Genomic DNA, 6029 nt, shown 5'->3' with positions numbered 1-6029 from the left:
GCACATTCTCTATTGTCACACACCTGCCTGGGGTGACAGCCCTTCAGAGCAGCCTCTGACACAAGGGACATCATCCTCTGGTGTCACTGTCCTCTGTGTGTACCTTCAATTGCCTGGGGGTGACAGCCTCCTTTGGTGGCACTGTGCTCAGGGTACACCCTCCCTGTGAGCAGTGACACCTCCCTGGGTAGAACATAAACTCTGTCTGGGCCACATTAATTGTTTACATTAAAAAAAGAATGGATGCTCATCCCAAAAAAGCACAAGCACGATTGAACACCAAAATCGGCACCTAGCCCATCTGCAGAGTGGTCCTGCCACATTCTAATAGCGTTAATTTGTAGCTCTTTGTTTCTCATTCAGCTGCACAAAGTAGCAGAAGGCAGTCACGAATGCAATCTGCGCTCCAAGGTAATAAAGAGCTGTTTGGGAAGCTGGAACAGTGTGTGTAAACACAGGGTCCCTGATAAAATAATGACCAGCCTATGCAACTGTGCTATCATAAATAATAAAACAGCAGCTTAATTCAAGAAATCCAATAACATAAATAACTAAAATAAGCTGGGGGTAGAACAGGAAGGTTGCTGTAACATAAAACCGTTTGTAGGATAATGAAACCATCTCTGTTCAACCAGAACAACTGATGTACATGAAGGCATAAGAGAAACAGCTTTTACAAACAGCAAACTCTGGATAAGATACAATGCTACAATCTCCTGGAATGCCTGAGAAAGCTCTGCCTTCTTCAGGCAGCTGCAAAGCTCTCAGCCCATGCAAACCTCTACCCTGCAAGCTCTGGGCAGCTCTGCTCTGTCTTTGGGGTTTGTTTGATCTCCCCTTCCAGTCCTGGCAAGCCCCGGCTGTGTCTGAATGAACCACCACACAAAGAGGTGTGAGCTCCAGTGGTGTTTGTTTAATGGTTAAACTAAGATGTTTAACAAGAGCTGCTGCATGGAGATGCACTGTTCTGCTGTCCTGCTTGTTTCCTGAAAGCTGGAAAAGAGGTTTTTCACTAAATCTCAGAGCAAGCTGATGCCCTGAGTGTTTCCACCGCCTCTTGACACACAGGAGCTGTCTATTAGAAACATCAAATTAATATTAATCAGTTTTTTAAACTTACAGGATATATTTTGGGGGTTTAAGGTTTGCAGGGGACTCACAGAAAGGCTTTGCTTGGCAGCAAGGATGTCCCCAGGTGGGTCAGTGCCTTCCACCCTCTCCCCTGTTGCTGAGAGCTGAGAGCAGAGCCTGGAAAGCAGTGCCAGGGCTCAGCCTTGAGAAGGTTTGCCTAATTTCCCTCTGGCTTTTGAGAACCTGCATTTATGTGTGTGCATCTGTACCATGGGCTCCTCACTTGCAGACACGGGGGAAGGGAGCTGTGCTGGCAGGCAGGAGCTGCTGAAGGGTCTCAGGGAAAGGCTGGGTGGGGCGTGTTGCTAGGAGATGGAGACTCCAGTCTGGCAAAGTGGCGCTTTTATTTTTGGTGCAGATCACACAAAATGGTATTTGACTGGGAAGCAGGGTAGAAATCTCTTCTCCCTGCTTGCATTCATCTCTGAGGGATCTGTTTTGGGTAGTAGCGTTGCAGCTCATTTAAAACACAAATCAAACATAGACTGCACGGTGTTCAGTCCAGCTGGAGGCTGGGTGTTTGCAATCTCAGATAATCTTTTCTTTTTCTATTTTCTTTTTCCCTGCTCATTGATAACTCCCTTGTCTGAGCAGCAGGATATATGTCTCTCTTTAGGGGAGGGCATCCTCACATGCCTCTGCTTCCTTTGTGGCTGGTTGTCTCTTGTTTTTTCAGTCACTGTGAGTTAGCAATTGTGTTTTCTGGGTTTGGGTTTATTAAATCCATCCTGCCAGGGCTTGTTCTCCTTCACTTTGCTGCCTGTGCCTCTTGTTACACCAGGAGCCCTCCATCCCAGCTGGCTGCATGTCCACCCTCCTCACAGACAGGGACTGTGCCATGGCACAGGGAAAGCTGCCATGGAATTCACCTGGCCCTTCCCTCTCCCTGGCCTGCTGCCAGGGCTGGATTTACAGGAGAAATTAGCTCTGAGTGCTAAAATGTGGGATTTTTTGGCACCCTTTTGTGGGATGCAGGAGTCCTGGGCAGAACACAGGTGGGTCCCTTGCAGCTCCCACAGAGTCTTTGCTCATGCTCACATTGTGCTGGTGCTCCTCTCAGGCACCAAACTGCTTTCACTGGGTATTCAAAGGGAATTGTTTTGGAAATGCAGGGCTAAGCAGCAGAATGCTGAAGGGCTGGGAGGGCACCAAGGAAAAGCTGGGTGCTGCCTGTTGCAACACTTGGCTTCAGCCACCATTGTGAACCTGCAGCTATCCAACCCTTGTAAGTGCCCTAAATCTGTGGATTTTCGGTAGGATTTGCATTCTCAGTCTGTTTTGGGTTTGTAGCTGAACATCTCCAGCTGTGTCCAGCCTCTCCCTCAGCACCCTGCCCCTGTCACCACATTTAGGTGCTGTATTTTTCCAGTTCAATGTGACCAAAAAAAAAGCCAGGGGTGCTGTGCATTTGTTAACACAAAAGCTCAACTTCTGGGTCATGATCTCCAACCCTTGTAAGTGCCCTAAATCTGTGGATTTTTGGCAGGATTTGCATTCCCAGTCTGTTTTGGGAAGAGATAGTTAATGAGATAATGCAGCAGTGGGTAAACTGTGACACGTGAAATGGGATTTTTTGAATGTTGGAGAAACTTCATGCATCAGAGGCAGCTTATGCACATCAGATTTGTAACCAAGCAATTCCCATTTATATTATGTAAGTGAGGCCATTTATCAAACCCCATGTAGCAGGCAAGAGCAGATGTTGAACCATTTGTGCTACAGTGTTGGAAATTAACTTTTCTGGGGATTATTAAAATTATTGGTTATTCAAATACAATCTTGTGAGTGTGATATAATGGAACAACAAACAGCATTATTTAAAAAATGCAATTGGTGTGGGTCCAGAACTTATTATGGCCTCTTGTTGGGTAAAAATCTGTGTGGCAATATGTGATGCCCTGGTGGGGATGTGAGCTGAAAACTCTGTATGAGAGAGCTGAAAACTCTATATGAGAGAGGGGAAGGAGGGTGGCATTTCTTGCATTGAAAATAGAACATTTTAAGCATGCACATGATAAACAGTTCATGAGGAGGCTGCTGAGGAGACACTGCCTGCCTGGGAGCACAACACTCCAACCAGCAGCAAGAGAAGGACATTATTTCTGAGAGGATTACTCCTACATGAGAATGAGACTTCTGGATAAGATTTTATTAAGGGCACAAATGAGTAATTGGATTCCTCAACCCATTAGAATGTAACAGTAATGAATTCCTGCTATCTTTTTATATGCCCTGCGATTAGTGTGATGGTTTGGTTGGGGGGTTATTTTTAAAGCAGGTAGTTGTGGTTGGGCTCTATGATCCTAGAGGTCTTTTCCAACTTTAAAAATTCTATAACTTTCTATGCACTAATCCCTTTTGTGCAATCATGCAATCAATCTTTTAGGCTTTGCCCACAAATATGAAGCCCAATATGGGGTGTAAGGTGAGCTATATGGAAAGGTCAGGGTGTATTTTTTTATTTTCATGCCGTTTCACCCTTCTTTTCTTTACAAATTATGGGCAGTACAGTTCCTACAGAAACTCAGCAGCAAATTCTGGAAGACAACTTTCAGCTGGGTGAAGGCAAAATCAGTGGCTGTGAGCTGCTTGTAGTAGCATTTTTTTCCATAGCTTGCCAAGTATGTTTTCTTTTGGGGCATAATCTGTGAGATAATCCCAGCTCCTCTGGGAAAGCACTTGCTGCTGAGGAGGAGTTGGAAGTTTATCCTCACCCTTCACTTAGCACCCATGAGCATCTATTCCAGGGACAGACTGAGGAAGAGTTTAGGCCTGTGCAGTAGATCCAGCCTTTTTTGACCGTGATATGAACTGCTGTTTAAAGATCTGTGACCTTGCAGCCTCAGTCCACTATTTCCTTGCCCCATCTGAAGCATTTTCTGTATCCACCAGGGAGGAACAGCATGTTCTCCACGTCCACAATGGCCAGGACAAGAATAGGGCTAAAATTAAACCACACACAGATGGCATGAAACGAAGAAAAACTTGAGGCTTACTGAAGTGTCAGGATCTGTGATTTGGATGGGGCTGTGGTGTGCAGATGTTCCTGCCTGGGGTGGAGGGATGCTGAGAGCTCAGTCCCTGCACGTCCAGTGCCTGCTTTGTGTCTCAGCCAGGACCTCAGGATTTGGGTTCATCCCCTCTGGGATGCTGGGAAAGCTGTCAAGGGTTACGTGCAGTTAAGGGTTGGAGCGCCCAAAGTAGGAGAAATGGAGCTGAGCTAAAGTCAAAAAATCCCCATCCAAACCTTCCACTTGGCTGCTGCCAAGCCCTAATCTTTAAGTGGCTTTTATTTTATTTTTGCTTTCAAGCTCCCCACCTGGGAATCTGCCAAAGTTAGACCTCTCTGATTAACCCAAACTGCTCTGCTTTTAACAGGGCTGAGCTGTGAGGTCACTAAGCCCAGAATAACTCATGGGCTGATATTCCTCTGCATCTTATGAGCATCTTTAGTGCCTTGTGCTACCTGCAGCTCAGGGCAAAGCTTTACCTGGGGGAAATCAGGAGTCCTAGTTCCCATTTCCAGTTGTGTCAACATATCACCTTCAATCACCATTTTTTAAGCAAACCTAGGTATTATATTATTTTTATTTAGCCCTCAATCTGTCTGTGTTTGAGTTCCCCATCCTCGTAACTCATTCCTCCTCCCCGCCTGTGTCTGAGAGGGCATTTTAGGCTGGAAACTCTCAGACCTGTTCTGAAAAATGTCAGTATTTATGGCAGGGCATTACACTGGGTGGCAGGCTGTGAGTATGATGGGTTGGCTGTACCTTTGACAGATTTGTCCCCGCTGTTGTCCCTGGGCTGGGCTGTAGCACATAGTCCTGTTTGTGTGTGTGTGTGTGTGTGTTTTTAATAACCGTGCTGTTTTAACTGAAATGCCTGTCTCTCCCTGGCCCTGGCACTCTCAGGGAATCACTCTGGCCCTCTCTCATCACAGTGGCAAACTGAGAAAGGTTTTCTTTAGTCAGCTGGGGGAGAGGAGGAGGATTTATGAATCGGAGAAACACATTCCTGATGCGGAATAGGCACATTCCCCCTGCCCCCCACCCCACTGCCCCCCGCTCAATAAAAGCACCATTTGTGTGGCAAATAGCCAAGGAGTTTTATGAATACAGCCCTTACTTTCCCCAGCTGCTAGGAACCTTTCTGAAATATGAATTAAAATAAAAAGCCTTGCTAGACACTTTTAGCGCTCGTAATTCTGCTATTTTGGGTCTGCGGTGGGGAGTTCTTGCATCAGAAATCTTGGTTGGAGAGGCTTGAGTGGCTTCTTTCAAATATTATTAAATTGAAAAAAACCTCTGGAAGATGTATGACTTTATATAATCTCCCACATTATAAGGATCATCCGGAACTCGATGTGATTATGTCCCTAGATTTGATGCTTCCCTCGCTGTTATGGCTGTGAAATTCTGTGAAATTCTGTCTCTGATATTTTATGGAGGCTTCCCCTTCCCTCAGAAGCCATTGGGGTGAGTTCTTGAGGAACTGGTCCAATTGAGATTAAAGTATTTTTAATAAATCAACTACTGGGGAAAAAAGGTTGAGATATTCCATGCATAAGAATATCTTACAGGTTTTAAGAAAAGCATTTTAGGTTCCATCATGGGAATGAGTTTTGGTAGGAGATGTGGGAAACCACAGTAGCACTAGCAAGCTGGTTGATTAAAAATCAAATTAAAAATCCATTTTTGACAGCAGAACTTCTTCCCCCTCCCTCTCACCCCCTGAATACACTTTTGAGAGGACAGCCTGAATAACTCTGGATATCCACAATCAGTGACAGGGAGATCACCTTCCAGGAGGGAAGGAGCTCACACTGTGGCCACAGGATCATCAGGACCCTCCCAAACATTTTGTGCATCTGTATTCCAGCCATGTGGCAGCCAGCATGG

This window comes from Ammospiza caudacuta, chromosome 7 (assembly GCF_027887145.1).
Source record: "Ammospiza caudacuta isolate bAmmCau1 chromosome 7, bAmmCau1.pri, whole genome shotgun sequence".
Lineage (NCBI taxonomy): Eukaryota > Metazoa > Chordata > Aves > Passeriformes > Passerellidae > Ammospiza > Ammospiza caudacuta.
Note: the sequence above shows the minus strand (reverse complement) of the source record.